The 19,140-nt window shown below is 45.7% G+C and overlaps 1 pseudogene; it reads right to left on the bottom strand.

The window, feature by feature from the left end:
- Positions 1-987: 987 nt before the first annotated feature.
- The window catches only part of LOC129822494 (WD repeat-containing protein 81-like), a 32,439-nt pseudogene continuing 14,286 nt past the window's right edge, over positions 988-19,140 (bottom strand).

The following is a 19,140-nucleotide window of genomic DNA, read 5'->3' as shown; positions in this document are numbered from 1 at the left end:
AGAGAGGAGAATAAGAGAGGAGGATTTGGTGAGGATTGACCTGAAACCTGAAACAAGCACATTGTGTAGGTCATATTTTATTAAATCTGTACTTCTCTCATCAAAATGTTGTAATGGACATCAGTTTGACCAGTTCTGATTATCAAGGTGTTACTTAATTCCTTTTGAAAACAAAGTACATTTTTGATTATTAGACAATACAAAAGTCACAGGAACCATAAAAAAATCTGAGGAGCGAGCCTCGTGGGAACATGGTGACCCTTGTGGCCTGTTAAACAACTGCATGAGCCAAGGTTGACGTTTCTCTCCAAAATACTATATTTTGTTGAGGTCATGGATGGTAATGCACATCATAAAAGAGCAGAGGAGCACAGACACCCTTGAGAGCAGAGTAGACTGTCTTGAAGATTGACTAAGAACAGGAGTGAAAACTTTGGCAACAGGTGTTATAGTGGAAGAGATAAGCATCCCATTCAGGATAACAAGGTACATACACTGGCTTTTTCTTGCCATTATTTTTCTTATACTGCCAATTTGTGATTACATATAAGGCATAGTTATTACAATACAAAAGTCAATTGGGTCTTGACTTGGATTCTTTGTTCCTATACCAGTCGATGTAATGGACAAATTAGAGTCCAAACACATTGCTTGTTTAATGTCTGAGTGGGTTTCATCATGATACATTACATAAAAACAACCTTTCTTTAATTAGGCCTACAAACTGATTATTTCTAATCGGCAACCATGGTTCAGAATTATTCAAAAGAAATGTTAACAACGCTAATATTAAACCATTAAATTGTAAAATAATCTTAAAATGTGATCGAGAATAGCTTGATAAATGGCGCTCCTTATTGTGCAGTAGGATCTGACCATGTGACCTTGGCACACAGCAGTTACAGGTTGAAGAATCACATCGTGACTCTGCCATCCCTCTTGTCAAGTCTTCAGCTTGTCTGCATTAAGTAGATGCATTAAAACTTGTAAAATCAAATGGTCTTGTGTTGGTTTATTTTTTACAATTTAGAAACAATGTACGGTGAGATAAAGCATTACTTCTTTAGAAAGACATGGAAAACAGACTTTTTCTCATCTAGAAATACAGCATAGTTATTCAGTGCATCTGATACATGGTGTGATCTAATGTCAGGGAGATAATGACAGGTGTGGGTGTGTGAAATGTGAATCAGTCTTTTTGGTGTTGGTTGAAAGGTATGCATCTATTTGGAAAGTACCAACACTACATCAGAGCCATGCTCCACCTTCCTGAGCAGTTCCTTTTGAAAATAATATTGACCGAGTCAAGGATAAGAATCTTATTCATAATATAGGATGTATAGATAAATGATAAAAGTCATAATCAAGTGTTTAGTTGCCCCATACGGTAGACCTATCCTCGAATGAGTGATGCAAAACTTCATCTTTATTTTGGTCGTTGACTATAGCAGAGCTGACGGGCAAAGTCCTCTCAGTTTGAGGCTCATATAAGTAGTCTTTAAGTAGTCCTCTCTCTCCATAGTAAAAACACGTTTTGAGGACCTCACCACTTGCCTCATCAGCGAGTCTAGCCTCGATCCCACACGGGGAGGAGCGGAGAGAGGCTCAGGATACAGGCAACACGCTATAGGAATAGGACACCTTCAGCAAAAGTCAACAGCAGAGTCTATAGCTAGCTGAGGCAGTTTGTTATACGTTAGCCCCTAAGCTAGCAGCCTGATGGCCCCATTATCTGAACCCAGCAGCAGGAGCCTCTTGGTGGGTAGCACAGCAAGGCTGGTGAGGGTTCCACGAAGGTTCTCCAAGCTGAGCTTGGTGCTGCTGGCTGGGCTGGCAGAGATGTTCATCATGGAGTACACCCTTATCTTGTTGGCCACGGTGCCCGCCATGAACTCTGACCCGTACAGGTTGAAGGCATGGACCGGGTTGGAGGGTCACTTGTACTGGTGGAGGGGCTTGTGCTCCAGGTCTTTCCACACAGTCAGAGTGTGGTCAGTGTACAAACTGATGACCAGGTTTCCCTCAGCAGCCCGCAAAACACACAGGAGACCACAGTCAGAGAGCATTATGTGTGTTTACACTCACAAACACCCACACCAACCCACGCTCACACCCACACACCCATGCGCTCACCCTGACATAACTGGATTAAAAAGACCACTTGTATATTCTTTGCCAGGACATTACACATTTTTTTATTTCATTTAACCTATTTAACTAGTCAGTTTAGAACAAATTCTTATTTATAATGATGGCCTACCAACAGGCAAAAGGCCTCCTGCGGAGACGTGGGCTGGGATTAAAAATAATAAATAAATATAATATAAATATAGGACAAAACACACATCACGACATGAGAGAAAACACAACACTCCATAAAGAGAGACCTAAGACAACAACATAGCAAGGCAGCAACACATGACAACACAGCAAGGTAGCAACACAACAACATGGAAGAAACACAACATGGTAGTAGTACAAAACATGGTACAAACCGCACAAAGGGCAAGAAGGTAGAGACAATAATACATCACACAAAGCAGCCACAACTGTCAGTAAGTGTCCATGATTGAGTCTTTGAATACAGAGGAGTATCCAGTGCAGTGATGTGTCCTATAAGGAGCATTGGTGGCAAATCTGATGGCCGAATGGTAAAGAACATCTAGTCGCTCGAAAGCACCCTTACCTGACGATCTATAAATTATGTCTCCGTAATCTAGCATGGGTAGGATGGTCATCTGAATCAGGGTTAGTTTTGCAATTGGGGTGAAAGAGGTGCGATTACGATAGAAGAAACCAAGCCTAGATTTAACTTTAGCCTGATGCTTTGATATGTGCTGAGAGAAGGACAGTGTACCGTCTAGCCATACTCCCAAGTACTTGTATGAGGTGACTACCTCAAGCTCCAAACCCTCAGAGGTAGTAGTCACACCTGTGGGGAGAGGGTCATTCTTCTTACCAAACCACATTACCTTTGTTTTGGAGGTGTTCAGAAACAAGGTTATGGGCAGAGAAAGCTTGTTGGACACTGAGAAAGCTTTGTTGTAGAGCATTTAACACAACATCCAGGGAGGGGCCAGCTGAGTATAAGACTGTATCATCTGCATATAAATGGATGAGAGAGCTTCCTACTGTCTGAGCTACATTCTTGATGTAAATTGAGAAGAGCGTACGCCAAGGATCGAACATTGGGGTACACCTCTGGTGACAGGCAGTGGCTGAGACAGCAGATTTTATGACTTTATACACTGCACTCTTTGAGAGAGGTAGTTAGCAAACCAGGCCAAAGACCCCTCATGAGAGACAAATAATCCTTAGCCGACCCACAAGAATGGAATGGTCTACCGTATCAAAAGCTTTGGCCAAGTCAATAAAAATAGCAGCACAACATTGCTTAGAATCAAGGGCAATGGTGACATCATTGAGGACCTTTAAGGTTGCAGTGACACATCCATAACCCGAGCGGAAACTAGATTGCATACCTGAGAGAATACTAGACATCAAGAAAGCCAGTCAGTTGATTATTTACAAGTTTTTCCAACACTTGTGATGAACAGGGCAAAATAGAAATAGGCCTTTAACTGTAAGGATCAGCTTTATCTCCCCCTTTAAATAAAGGACAAACCGTGGCTGCCTTCCAAGCAATGGGAACCTCCCCAGAAAGAAGAGACAGATTAAAAAAGTTGGCGATAGGCTTGACGATGATAGGGGATACAATCTTCAGTGGCGCACCTCAAACATGGGAGAACTGACAGAGTAATCCATAAATATTACAGCAATGAGGAGTCTAGGTCATTTCTGGATGGACCAGTGAGACTCAGTATAGCCTTTCTAATGAGTAACTCCTGTCCATATTTACCTGAACTTGAGCCTCTAAAGCCAGAGACACAATCCTTGACCCCACCAATCAGGGTTAAGTCAAGTTTGCTCAGCTTTAGTGCTTTGTTGACTACTTCTGAACAAACCCTCTGGGTACAACTGTCACTTGACTCACGATAAAATTTCACCACCACCACCACCAATATGGAATAGCAGAATAAAACAGTAAGCTGCAACTCTGCCTGGTGTTTATCAGCTGACTGACTGCTGAACATTTTAGAGCCCTACATACTCCCCTGAGAGGAACATGTGAAGGACTGACTGGCCAGAGATAGTGACTGCGTCTGAAATGGCATCCTATTCCCTGTATAGTGCACTACTTCTGACCAGGGCCCAAAGGGAGAGAATAGAGTGGCATTTGGGAGGCAAGCCAGCATGTCTAGCAGTAGAAACATGTTGATGGGAAAAGGCCCATTATGTAACAAAGCTCTACAGGCCAAATAACTGACTGTGTGAGAGAGTGGGAGCAGTCAATGCTAGGAGACAAGGTTCACTTTATATCCCTCATATCCATTGTTTATGCCGCTGGTGAAATCCAATAGCTAACCACAGTAAAAAAAATCACTATCCAACGGGAACATGAATCCGTATTGATTTGAAACCACTGCTCTAGCAATAGTCAGTGTGAAATTACCAAAAACATGCACGTGCAGACACTGAACACACACCTACACAACCCCCCCCCCCACACACACACACACACACACACACACACACACACAAACACCTCTTAATCTGCAGGATGTCTCCCTCGTGAGCGGGCCAGCCTCTCAGCACCAGGCCTGTGCGTGCGTCTAGCAGCACGATGAAGCCAGAGGAGAAGCCTGTAGCCAAGGTGCGTCCTCCAGGGCTCAAGGCCAGGTAGCGGATCAGACCGGCACTCACGTTGTGGTACGCCAGCCGTTAGCTCTGCTGCGGAGGATAAGATCATTAGAGTTGCCAGCCTCAGAAATCAGCAATTAACTGCAGCAATTATAAATTCAATCAGCAATTAGTGAGTAGGTGTGTCCAAACGTTTGACTGGCACTGTATATAAATTATATTTATGTTCTATATTTAAGGGAAGAGCATTGACTCTGGCATGTCAGGCAGGCCAAGAATAGGAAGATTAGAAGCAATAGGAAAAAGCTATTCTATTCCATTACACTGATAAATAACATGGGATAATAAATTAGAAAAGCATGGTACCGCCCCAAATGGCACCCTATCCCTTACATAGTGCACTACTTTTGACCAGACCACTAGATTAGCATAAAAAGGTTGGAGACTAAATAGGGGAGTGAGCAGGGTAGTTTTTCTCTGGGTTTGGTAGGTACCTGCAGGCCTGGGTCGATGAAACGGAGGAGAGTCTGCACTGCCAAACACTACACTACAGTGAGGAGCAGGCATGGTGGTCACTGCTGTGATGGGGATCTTCCCATCCAGGGCCTCATAGGAGCAGATCTGTTCACCTGGACACACACAGGAAGAGGAGAGCTTTATTTCCCAATATATTATGTATGTTCGGAAGCTTTCACATTTTATTTACCTAATTTCTTATTATAATTAAATATGTAGTGGAATTAAAATAAAATCACTCCGTTAAATGAAAAACATTCTGTGTACTCCAACAAAACAGAAGCAGAGAATCAACTCAACACGTCTCCTCCCCACTGACCTGTGAACTGGTCCCAGAGGTGCACGGTGCCATCACAGCTGACCACCTCCTGGAGCGCCTCCAGTTGGCCAACATAGAACACAGACTTCTTATGATCCGTGTAGGTCAGCCTTGGCTCCACCTCCCGCGTGACGTCGCCGTGGTTATAGAGACGCCACAGCTTCACTGTTTTGTCCGTGCTACCAGACAGGAAGTAGTTCTCCCCAGCAAGCGGAGCCAAACACTTAGCCATGCCCGAATGGTCCAGGAAGCTATGCTGGCAGATCTGGTGGATGTCGAAGTGGGGATCCTGCTGTTTGAGACCGATCTCATACTGCCAGCAGGCCAGCCAGTTGCCCTGCAGGGAGCGGCCACTGCGATGGAGCTCCTGTTTCAGAGCGCTGTCCTCTGGGGTAGGACCCACCACCCAGGAGGAGGGGCCTAGGGATGGAGTGGTGAAGGTGCAGGCAGACGAGATGACAGGCTGAGTATGACTAGGCCGGGGGTGGCCCCAGTTGTCTAATGAGCCCAGGTTGGGGCTCCCACCCCCCGGCTCAGAGTCCCAGGCCACCTGGATGCGGTTGCCCACCAGATGGCTGCCAAAGGTACCTGACTCTGGGAGAGTGTCTGAGCCCAGGGGCGTGGAGGAGCTGTAGGGGGCAGGGAAGGGGCTGCGACCCACATGGCGTCCCAAACCAGGGGAGGGGACAATGGAGCAGGTGGTGGGGGGCATCTCCTTGGACCCTGCTGGTGGGGTGGCATCAGGACTGCTAGGACTCACACTGGAGTGGTAGGACTGGGCCAACCTCCAGACCAGCTCATGGTTGGAAACCAGCTTATGGATCGCTACATCACCTGGGAGGGCCAAAGGACACAATGCTTTGACAACCATCAAGGACAAACAGTTGAAGTCAGTAGTTTACATTCACCTTAGCCAAATACATTTAAACTCAGTTTTTCACAATTCCTGACATTTAATCCTAGTAAAAATTCCCTGTCTTAGGTCAGTTAGGATCACCAATTTATTTTAAGAATGTGAAATGTCAGAATAATAGTAGAGAGAGAATTATTTATTCCAGCTTTTATTTCTTTCATCACATTCCCAGTGGGTCAGAAGATTACATGCACTGAATTAGTATTTGGTAGCATTGCCTTTAAATTGTTTCACTTGGGTCAAACATTTTGGGTAGCCTTCCACAAGCTTCCCACAATAGGTTGGGTGAATTTTGTCCTGACAGAGCTGATGTAACTGAGTCAGGTTTGTAGGCCTCCTTGCTCGCACACGCTTTTTCAGTTCTGCTCACACAATTTTCTATAGGATTGAGGTCAGGGCGTTGTGATGGCCACTCCAATACCTTGACTTTGTTGTCCTTAAGCCAATTTGCCACAATTTAGGAAGTATGCTTGGGGCCATTGTCGATTTGGAAGACCCATTTGCGACCAAGCTTTAACTTCCTAACTGATGTCTTGAGATGATGCTTCAATATAACCACATAATTTTCCTGCCTCATGGTGACATCTATTTTGTGACGTGCACCAGTCCCTCCTGCAGCAAAGCACCCCCACAACATGCTGCTGCCACCCCCGCGCTTCACGGTTGGGATGGTGTTCTTCGGCTCCCCCTTTTCCTCCAAACATAACGATGGTCATTATGACCAAACAGTTCTATTTTTGTCTCATCAGACCAGAGGACATTTCTCCAAAGAGTACGATCTTTGTCCCCATGTGCAGTTGCAAACCGTAGTCTGTCTTTTTTGTGACGGTTTTGGAGCAGTGGCTTCTTCCTTGCTGAGCGGCCTTTCAGGTTATGTCGATATAGGACTCGTTTTACTGTGGATATATATACATGTGTACCTGTTTCCTCCAGCATCTTCACAAGATCCTTTGCTGTTGTTCTGGGATTGATTTGCACTTTTCACACCAAAGTACATTCATCTCTAGGAGACAGAACATGTCCCATGGTCCCATGGTGTTAATACTTGCGTACTACTGTTTATACATGTGAACGTGGTAACTTCAGGCGTTTGGAAATTGCTCCCAAGGATGAACCAGACTTGTGGAGGTCTACCATTTTGGAGGTCTCTCTGATTTCTTTTGATTTTCCCATGATGTCAAGCAAAGAGGCACTGAGTTTGAAGGTAGGCCTTGAAATTCATTCACAGGTACACCTCCAATTGACTGAAATGATGTCAATAAGCCTATCAGAAGCTTCTAAAGCCATGACATTTTCTGGAATTTTCCAAGCTGTTTAAAAAGGCACAGTCTACTTAGTGTATGTAAACGTCTGACCCACTGGAATTGTGATGTAGTGAATTATAAGTGAAGTCTTTACACAATTGTTGGAAAAATGTATTGTGTTATGCACAAAGTAGATGAACTAACCGACTTGCCAAAACAATAGTTTTTTAACAAGAAATTTGTGGAGTGGTTGAAAAACAAGTTAATGACTGCAACCTAAGTGTGTGTAAATGTCCGACTTCAACGGTGTAAGGAACATATATAATTCAGATTTTAAGCTGGATTGTATGCATTTATGAAATTGTTTGAGTGTGTGCGCGCGTGTGTCTCACTTACAAAGACAGTAGAAGGGGATGTGGGAGGTGTATGCCATCTCAGGGTTAAGCACGGCCTGCAGCTCCTCCAGAACCCCCAGCTCACACGTCACCTCCGACCCCTCCGGCGTACACACATCCAGCAGGATGCATTCTCCCACCTCCCTGCAGGGGGAGCTCTCCATCTGCGCCACACAGAGGACAGCTCAATGGAATTAAATAATTTAAAAAAGTCTCACAACTTAACATACGTTAGGAGACTGAGCTCATATCAAAACTGACATATTTGAATTTCCTAGCTTTTAACCAGCCTAACTTCACTTAAAACGTTTCTGTGTTTAATATATAGTGTCAGAATGCCTACCTTCCAGTAAGGCCAGTGTTTCCCTGTCCCTGTAGGCACTGCAGCAGGGAGAAGACAGTGAAGAAGCGTTTCAGGGTTTCTACCATGTGTTGCTGCACCATCTCCCTGCCGATGCGCAGACAGATGAGTCTTCAGACACACAGCCGAACGTGTCTGCACTCCACTGGGGAACCTGAGGACAGAATACAGAGTGGTAGATTCAATAGAACACTGTTTAACATTATACCCAAATCAAATCAAATTTTATTTGTCACATACACATGGTTAGCAGATGTTAATGCGAGTGTAGCGAAATGCTTGTGCTTCTAGTTCCGACAATGCAGTAATAACCAACGAGTAATCTAACCTAACAATTCCACAACTACTACCTTATACACACAAGTGTAAAGGGATAAAGAATATGTACATAAAGATATATGAATGAGTGATGATACAGAACGGCATAGGCAAGATGCAGTAGATGGTATCGAGTACAGTATATACATATGAGATAAGTAATGTATGGTATGTAAACATAAAAGTGCATAGTTTAAAGTGGCTAGTGATACATGTATTATATAAAGATGGCAAGATGCAGTAGATGATATAGAGTACTGTCACGCCCTGGCCTTAGTATTCTTTGTTTTCTTTATTATTTTAGTTAGGTCAGGGTGTGACATGGGGAATGTTTGTGTTTTATCGGTTTTGGGTGGTTATATGGTAAAGGGGGTGTTGGGTGTAGTGTATGGGTTTGTGTTGAGTGTATGTGTCTAGCTGTGTCTATGTTGGTGTAGTTGTCTAGGAGAGTCTATGGTTGCCTGAATGGGTTCCCAATTAGAGACAGCTGATTTCTGTTGTCTCTGATTGGGAGCCATATTTAAGGTAACCATAGGCTTTAGTTTGGTGTGGGTAATTGTCTATGTTATACGTTTGTAGCCTGTATGTGCACTACGTTCATAGCTTCACGGCCGTTTGTTTGTTTGTTTGTTTGTTTGTTTGTTTGTTTGTTTGTTTGTTTGTTTGTTTGTTTGTTTGTTTGTTTGTTTTGTTAGTTTTGTAATAGTGTTTTGTTTTCGGTTCTCCTTCTTCATAATAAAAAGGAAGATGGCTTATTTTCCTAATGCTGCGTTTTGGTCCGTCAATCCTCCACACGATCGTGACAGAATTACCCACCAATACAGGACCAAGCGGCATGTAAAGCGGCAACAGGACCCACCTACACAGGATTCTTGGACATGGGAGGAGATACTGGATGGTAAGGGGCCTTGGCCACAACTGGGAGAATATCGCCTTCCTCGTGAAGAGCTGGAGGCAGCTAAAGCCGAGAGGAGGCGATATGAGGAGGCAGCACGGAAACAAGGCTGGAAGCCCGTGAGTACAACCCAAATTTTTTTTGGGGGGGGGGCCTTAAAGGGAGTGTGGCGAAGTCAGGTAGGAAACCTACGCCTACTCCCGGTTCGGTACATTCCAGCTCCACGTATCGGCCGGGCTAGATTGAGCGTTGAGCCGTATGTCATGAAGCCGGCCCAACGCATCTGGTCACCAGTGCGTCTCCTCGGGCCGGCGTACATGGCACCAGCCTTACGGATGGTGTCCCCGGTTCGCCTACATAGCCCGGTGCGGGTTATTCCACCTCCCCGCACTGGTCAGGCGACGGGGAGCATACAACCAGGTAAGGTTGGGCAGGCTCGGCGCTCAAGGGAGCCAGTACGCATGCACGGTCCGGTATTTCCGGCGCCACCTCCCCGCCGCTACCCAGTACCACCAGTGCCTCCTCCACGCACTAGCCCTATGGTGCGTGTCTCCAGCCCTTTACCACCAGTGCCTAAACCACGCACCAAGCCTCCTGTGTGTCCCCAGAGTCCTGTGCGTCCTGTTGCTGCTCCCCGCACTAGCCCTGAGATGCGTGTCCCCAGCCCGGTACCACCAGTTCCGGCACCACGCACCAGGCCTACAGTGCGCCTCAGCCGGCAAGAGTCTGCCGTCTGCACAGCGATGCCTGAACTGCCCGTCTGTCAAGCGCCATCTGAGCCATCCGTCTACCCAGCGCCATCTGAGCCATCCGTCTACCCAGCGCCATCTGAGCCATCCGTCTACACAGCGCCATCTGAGCCATCCGTCTACCCAGCGCCATCTGAGCCATCCGTCTACCCAGCGCCATCTGAGCCATCCGTCTGCCCCGAGCCATTAGAGCCGCCCGTCTGTCCCGAGCCGCTAGAGCCATTCGTCAGACAGGATCTGCCAGAGCCGCCAACCAGACAGGATCTGCCAGAGCCGCCAACCAGACAGGATCTGCCAGAGCCGCCAACCAGACAGGATCTGCCAGAGCCGCCAACCAGACAGGATCTGCCAGAGCCGCCAACCAGACAGGATCTGCCAGAGCCGCCAACCAGACAGTATCTGCCAGAGCCGCCAACCAGACAGGATCTGCCAGAGCCGCCAACCAGACAGGATCTGCCAGATCCGTCAGCCAGCCATGAGCGGCCAGATCCGTCAGCCAGCCATGAGCGGCCAGATCCGTCAGCCAGCCATGAGCGGCCAGATCCGCCAGCCAGCCATGAGCGGCCAGATCCGTCAGCCAGCCATGAGCGGCCAGATCCGTCAGCCAGCCATGAGCGGCCAGATCCGTCAGCCAGCCATGAGCGGCCAGATCCGTCAGCCAGCCATGAGCGGCCAGATCCGTCAGCCAGCCATGAGCGGCCAGATCCGTCAGCCAGCCATGAGCGGCCAGATCCGTCAGCCAGCCATGAGCGGCCAGATCCGTCAGCCAGCCATGAGCGGCCAGATCCGTCAGCCAGCCATGAGCGGCCAGATCCGTCAGCCAGCCATGAGCGGCCAGATCCGTCAGCCAGCCATGAGCCGTCGTCCCTCAGTCCGGAGCTGCCGTCCCTCAGTCCGGAGCTGCCGTCCCTCAGTCCGGAGCTGCCGTCCCTCAGTCCGGAGCTGCCGTCCCTCAGTCCGGAGCTGCCGTCCCTCAGTCCGGAGCTGCCGTCCCTCAGTCCGGAGCTGCCCCTTATCCTGGTGCTGCCCCTTATCCTGGTGCTCTCCCTTATCCTGGTGCTGCCCCTTACCCTGGTACTGCCCCTTACCCTGGTACTGCCCCTTAGTCCGGAGCTGCCCCTTAGTCCGGAACTGCCCCTTAATGCAGTGGGGTTAATGTGGAGGGGGGTCATTTGGAGGAAGCTAAGGAGGCGGTTAGTGACTGTGGTGGGGTGGGGACCACGACCAGTGCCGGAGCCGCCACCGTGGAAGGAAGCCCACCCAGACCCTCCCCTAGACTGTGTGCTGGTGCGCCCGGAGTTCGCACCTTAAGGGGGGGGTTATGTCACGCCCTGGCCTTAGTATTCTTTGTTTTCTTTATTATTTTAGTTAGGTCAGGGTGTGACATGGGGAATGTTTGTGTTTTATCGGTTTTGGGTGGTTATATGGTAAAGGGGGTGTTGGGTGTAGTGTATGGGTTTGTGTTGAGTGTATGTGTCTAGCTGTGTCTATGTTGGTGTAGTTGTCTAGGAGAGTCTATGGTTGCCTGAATGGGTTCCCAATTAGAGACAGCTGATTTCTGTTGTCTCTGATTGGGAGCCATATTTAAGGTAACCATAGGCTTTCGTTTGATGTGGGTAATTGTCTATGTTATACGTTTGTAGCCTGTATGTGCACTACGTTCATAGCTTCACGGTCGTTTGTTTGTTTTGTAATAGTGTTTTGTTTTCGGTTCTCCTTCTTCATAATAAAAAGGAAGATGGCTTATTTTCCTAATGCTGCGTTTCGGTCCGTCAATCCTCCACACGATCGTGACAAGTACAGTATATACATTATATTAAGTGGCATTGTTTAAAGTGGCTAGTGATACCTTTTTGATCAATTTCCATTATTAAAGTGAGCTGGAGTTGAGTCTGTATGTTGGCAGCAGCCACTCGATGTTAGTGGTGGCTGTTTAACAGTCTGATGGCCTTGAGATAGAAGCTGTTTTCCGTCTCTCGGTCCCTGCTTTGATGCACCTGTACTGACCTCGCCTTCTGGATGATAGCGGGGTGAACAGGCAGTGGCTTGGGTGGTTGTTGTCCTTGATCTTTATGGCCTTCCTGTGACATCGGGTGGTGTAGGTGTCCTGGAGGGCAGGTAGTTTGCCCCCAGTGATGCGTTGTGCAGACCTCACTACCCTCTGGAGAGCCTAACGGTTGTGGGCGTAGCAGTTGCCGTACCAGGCGGTGATACAGCCCGACAGGATGCTCTCGATTGTGCATCTGTAGAAGTTTGAGTGCTTTTGGTGACAAGCCGAATTTCTTCAGCCTCCTGAGGTTGTAGAGGCGCTGCTGCGCCTTCTTCACAACGCTGTCTGTGTGGGTGGACCAATTCACTTTGTCCGTGATGTGTACGCCGAGGAACTTAAAACGTACTACCCTCTCCACTACTGTCCCGTCGATGTGGATAGGGGGCTGCTCCCGCTGCTGTTTCCTGAAGTCCACAATCATCTCCTTTGTTTTGTTGAGTGTGAGGTTATTTTCCTGACACCACACTCCGAGGGCCCTCACCTCCTCCCTGTAGGCCGTCTCGTCATTGTTGGTAATCAAGCCTACCACTGTAGTGTCATCCGCAAACTTGATGATTGAGTTGGAGGCGTGCATGGCCACGCAGTCGTGGGTGAACAGGGAGTACAGGAGAGGGCGCAGAACGCACCTTTGTGGGGCCCCAGTGTTGAGGATCAGCAGGGTGGAGATGTTGTTACCTACCCTCACCACCTAGGGGAGGCCCGTCAGGAAGTCCAGGACCCAGTTGCACAGGGCGGGGTCGAGACCCAGGGTCTCGAGTTTGGAGGGTACTATGGTGTTAAATGCTAAGCTGTAATCGATGAACAGCATGCTTACATAGGTATTCCTCTTGTCCAGATGGGTTACGGCAGTGTGCAGTGTGACGGCAATTGCGTCGTCTGTGGACCTATTGGGGCGGTAAGCAAATTGGAGTGGGTCTAGGGTGTCAGGTAGGATGGAGGTGATATGGTCCTTGACTAGTCTCTCAAAGCACTTCATGATGACGGAAGTGAGTGCTAGGAACAATGGTGGCCCTCTTGAAGCATGTGTTAACAGCAGACTGGGATAAGGATTGATTATTATCAATCTGTAATGTCTGTAAACACACCAGCCAGCTGGTCTGCGCATGCTCTGAGGACGCGGCCGGGGATGCCGTCTGGGCCTGCAGCCTTGTGAGGGTTAACACGTTTAAATGTTTTACTCACGTTGGCTACAGTGAAGGAGAACCCGCAGGTTTTGGTAGCGGGCCGTGTCAGTGACACTGTATTGTCCTCAAAGCGAGCAAAAAAGTTGTTTAGTATGTCTGGGAGCAAGACATCGTGGTACGCGACGGGGCTGGTTTTTCTTTTGTAGTCCGTGATTGACTGTAGACCCTGCCACATACCTCTCGTGTCTGAGCCGTTGAATTGCGACTCCACTGTGTCTCTATACTGACACTTAGCTAGTTTGACTGCCTTGCGGGGGGGAATAGCTACACTGTTTGTATTCGGTCATGTTTCCGGTCACCTTGCCCTGACTAAAAGCAGTGGTTCGCGCTTTCAGTTTTGCGCGAATGCTGCCATCAATCCACGGTTTCTGGTTGGGGAATGTTTTAATAGACGCTGTGGGTACAACATCACCGATGCACTTGCTAGTAAACTCGCTCACCGAATCAGCGTATTCGTCAATGTTGTTGTTCGCCTCAATGCGTAACATATCCCAGTCCACATGATCGAAGCAATCTTGAAGCGTGGAATCTGATTGGTCGGACCAGCGTTGAACAGACCTGAGCGCGGGTGCTTCCTGTTTTAGTTTCTGTCTATATGCTGGGAGCAACAAAATGGAGTCGTGGTCAGCTTTTCCAAAGGGAGGGCGGGGGAGGGCCTTATATGCGTCGCGGAAATTAGAATAACAATGGTCTAGAGTTTTGCCAGCCCTGGTAGCACAATCGATATGTTGATAGAATTTGGTGAGCCTTGTTTTCAGATTAGCCTTGTTAAAATCCCCAGCTACAATAAATGCATCCTCAGGATAAGTGGTTTCAGGTTTATATAGAGTGGGATGAGGTTCTTTCAGGGCCGTCAATGTGTCTGCTTGGAGGGGAATATACACGACTGTGATTATGATCGAAGAGAATTCTCTTGGTAGATAATGTGGTCGGCATTTGATTGTGAGGAATTCTAAGTCTGGTGAACAAAAGGACTTGAGTTCCTGTATGTTGTTATGATCACACCACGTCTCGTTAATAATAAGGCATACAGCCCCGCCCTTCTTCTTACCAGAGAGATGCTTGTTTCTGTCGGTGCGATGCGTGAAGAAACCAGGTGGCTGTACCGACTCAGATAGCGTGTCTCGAGTGAGCCATGTTTCCTTGAAACAAAGAACGTTCGTCTCTGATGTCTCTCTGGAATGCTACCCTTGCTCGGATTTCGTCTACCTTGTTGTCAAGAGACTGGACATTGGCGAGTAGTATGCTCAGGAGCGGTGCGCGATGTGCCCATCTACGGAGCCTGACCAGAAGACCGCTCCGTCTGCCCCTTCTGCGGCGCCGTTGTTTTGGGTCGCCGGCTGGGATCCGATCCATTGTCCTGGGTGGTAGACCAAACAGAGGATCCGCTTCAGGAAAGTCGTATTCCTGGTCGTAATGTTGGTGAGTTGACGTTGCTCTGATATCCAATAGTTCCTCCCGACTGTATGTAATAAAACCTAAGATTTTCTGGTGTAACATTGTAAGAAATAACACAAAAAACGAAATACTGCATAGTTTCCTAGAAACGCGAAGCGAGGCGGCCATCTCTGTTGGCGCCACTATTTCTAATGTGTCCATAATATTTGTGATTTCCTTAAGGGCATGGTGATGATAGTTTGTAGAGTGATTTAATTTATGGTCCATTGAGGTACTTAATACTGTGTTATAGTCTGCCATCATAATGATTTGATCGCTTGTTGCTTGTAAATTCAATAAATTGGTATAAATATTTTCAAAGAATTATGGATCATCCTGAATTTGATCATTTAGATTAAAGAGCCAAATCTGTTTTTCCATCCACTTGCATGTTTAAAAAAGGTCCACCTTCCTTGCAAATCATTCCAGACTGTTTGCACATTCGGATCTACATTTTTTAATTAATATCACACCTTTTGAGTTCCTCTGTCCATGACAGAAATTATTTCACCCCACCATTCCTTTTTCCATAACAACTTCATCTAAGGATGTAGAGCGAGTTTCCTGTAAACATGTTATATTCCTTCTCTTTTAGCCATGTAAAGACTGATTGTCTTTTCTTATAAAAATCGGCTAAGCCGTTACAATTATAACTGGCTATACTTATTTATCATAACTAGATACTATTCTCAGTCTACATTCACCATAAATAGTGCTCGTAAAGTTACTACCATTAGAGGTATTACAACGGTCAAAAATAGAGATTTAAAATGTCCAATTTTTTGCTCAATTTGCTCAAATGTCTGACATTTTGCTCAATTGCCCTCAGCTATGTTTAGACTGTTGCTGTTCATGTTTTGCTGTGTTCTAGTGTACTATGGAATATATTGCCTTCTTATTCTTGACACTTCTCCCAGTCATATTTAAGGTTAGAACTACCTTTCTAAGTGTTCTGATTCTTCTAGCTTGGAGTTGTATTTTTATGATAACATAGCTACAGTATTTCACCTTTTAATGTGTATAGTATTGCTTACTAGGTGTGTCTAATCAATGTTGTAACCACTCCCTCTTCCAATTAGGGCTAATTGGAAAAGCTGTTCAAAAGAGGACATTGTATTATTTTTTTTGTACTCCCTGATGAAGGCCATGCAGCCGAAACGCAGCGGTTTGAAAACTTTGTTTCTATTGAACATGCCATACTAATAAAGTCAATTTAATTAATTGTATGAAGAGTGCATTGGTCCTTTCTTTTTGATGACCAATTTACCCCTTTTACCAAAGAGCACCTTCTATCTACCAAAATGTATTATTGTGTACCTTAGTAGCGCTTCCCTTCCTCTTCTTTTTCCTGGTCTGATGTTTAGTATTCAAGAAACAGGTTCTAGCAATATGCACAAACCAACTGGTGTTTAAAAATATACATATATATATATATATATTCCCTTGCCTGTTTGCCAATGCCACAGATGTTAGAAAATTAAGTCAGGATATTATGTGTGTAGTAGATTTGAGTAGGTTGATGTGTATAATATTGGATGTGATTTCGTGAGAGTGATGTCTGGATAAGACTAAAATGTGTGATAAATAAATAATTACCCAACCAATTTGCATGGTTGAGTGTAACATGAAGTGAGTGAGTATAGCCTTCATATTCAGGATGTTAATTGTAATCTATATCAACATTATAGTTGCATCATAGTTACATTAAACATCATTCTCATAGAAAAACACATCCCAGCATTTCCATAGTAACTGACGTTTCACATGATTATGAAAGAGACATTGCATTACGATAGAGACGGCTTCACTACAGTACAAATGTATCCCGTACAAGCTGGTATTATTCCCCAACGTCCCTGTTCTGATGTCTTCCCATTGCTTGTTGTAAACATAGATAAACATGTAGACAAAGACATACAAAAGATCAAGACAGACAAAAAAATGATAGAAAAGTTGGACAATAGAGGAGAGAGGGATAGAAGAGAGATGGCGTGTGTGTGCACATCCGCATTTGTAATCGAGTGTGTTTGTGCGCGCATATCAACTTCATTTTGTTCTGATATTTTCCAGCACCCATCATTTTTTCCTGTAACCTGAAGTCCCCATAGAGTTTAGTACAGCCATGGTGTTATGGAACTGTCTTGGAAAAGCTGTCCGTCTATAAAAGAGTTAATCCACAATGAGAAAGGCACACTTACTCCTCTCCCTCTGTTGCCTCTGTACAAGACACATCCTATTGCAACGTTCGTTTCTCTCCAGGGGAAATTTGTAATTGAGACCGAATTTGGTCCCTTTAAGCTCCCTTCCCCTGCTTTTGATCAGCTTCTTTTATTGGTAGTGTTCAAATTTTGCGATAATAGGATGGGGATCCTTGGTCTTGAAGCTCCAAGACTATGCACTTGATAGAAATCGACCCGGTTTAGTCTCTAGAGAAAGTTAAGGTGGACTGCATGAACTCTGATCGCTCCCTTTGGATTATTGGATGCGTCCTCAGGAATCTTCTTGCATGCTACGCTTTGTATGTCTAGTAGCGACCCCCTCATCACCCTGCTTTCCCTGAGTAGACAATCCATGTTCAAATAGAGTGCTTTTACTTTGGCTGTTAGTGCCTTGTTCTCTCCTTGGATCATGAGAACTTCACTCTGACTAAATCCAAGCTCCACCTCAGTGTGTTGCATGGTTGCATGGTTGCAAGTGTTGCATGGTTTCCGGCAAGAGCATTAGCCTCTACTTCAAAGGTAAGTAAATCGTCTGTGTCTTTCTTTTGTCGGGTTAGAGTTATTTTGTGAAGTAGCCGGATCTATTCACGATAGAGTATGTTGTCCCTCCATAGCATAAAGCTGTTGGCACTCAGGATTTCCTTCGTATTTGTCACGTTCCTGACCTATTTCTGTTAGTTTGTTGTATGTGTTAGTTGGTCAGGACGTGAGTTTGGGTGGGCATTCTATGTTTTCTGTTTCTATGTTGGTTTAAGGGTTGCCTGGTATGGCTCTCAATTAGAGGCAGGTGTTTGGCGTTTCCTCTAATTGAGAGTCATGTTTAGGTAGGTTGTTTCACAGTGTTTGTTGTGGGTGGTTGTCTCCTGTGTCAGTGTTTGTCGCACCATACGGGACTGTTCGGTTTGTTTGTACATCGTTCTTTTTGTGTAGTCTATTTTCCCTGTTCGTGCGTTCTTCGTGTTATATGTAAGTTCGTATAGTTCAGGTCTGTCTACGTTTTCGTTTCGTTATTTTGTTAATTATTCAAGTGTTTTCGTTTCGTGTTTTTTCCGTCTTGTTTAAATAAATCATGTCATTTCACAACGCTGCGCCTTGGTTCAATCCATGCTCCTCCTCTTCGGATGAAGAGGAGGAGGACTACCGTTACAGTATCCAGGTTGGCACAAAACTGCAAGCAGTTGTAGAAACGTTTTTATTTTATATATTTTTTATTCTGGGCCTTCAAAGTTTCCCACGTCAGTGAGCTCCAGACAGATAGATCTGTAGGCTATTTGCACAAGGGATAAGAAGTAATCAGTTAGGCCTTTTTGATGACGTTCCCACCAGATCAGATAATTACATTTTTTCCCCCTTTCATGCTGATTGGTTATCGAAAGGGAAAGAGTTGGCTCTGTTGAGGCTCTGTTGAGGAACTATTGTCGTTCTCAATGGATGTAAAGACAGACTTTGTATACTTGCTGTTCGAGGCAAATAAAAAAATACTTTGAGAAACTGCCCAGTGATGGTGAGTTAAGACAATCAGAAATACTATCAGATCCCCAAATGGGCACATTATAAGCCTACAATTGCACGCAGGCCAGGTAACCTAGGCTTACTTCTATGCAGAATCAGGTGCCTGCCCTTCCTCAAGATTGACAGGAGCGCTCCAAACAAAGACAATTAATAAATTGACAACTCATAAATGGAATGAAATAAACCAAAACTGTAGCCTAGGTCCTACAATGACAATGGTAAGACTGGAATAATAATATATTGAATGCATGAACAGAAATTACAATAACCAAACAAATATCATAGATTATAAATTCTGGTAATTAATGGTAAATGTACTACTGGTAT

This window comes from Salvelinus fontinalis, chromosome 24, assembly GCF_029448725.1.
Source record: "Salvelinus fontinalis isolate EN_2023a chromosome 24, ASM2944872v1, whole genome shotgun sequence".
NCBI lineage: Eukaryota > Metazoa > Chordata > Actinopteri > Salmoniformes > Salmonidae > Salvelinus > Salvelinus fontinalis.
This window is presented reverse-complemented; position numbering and strand designations above follow the sequence as displayed.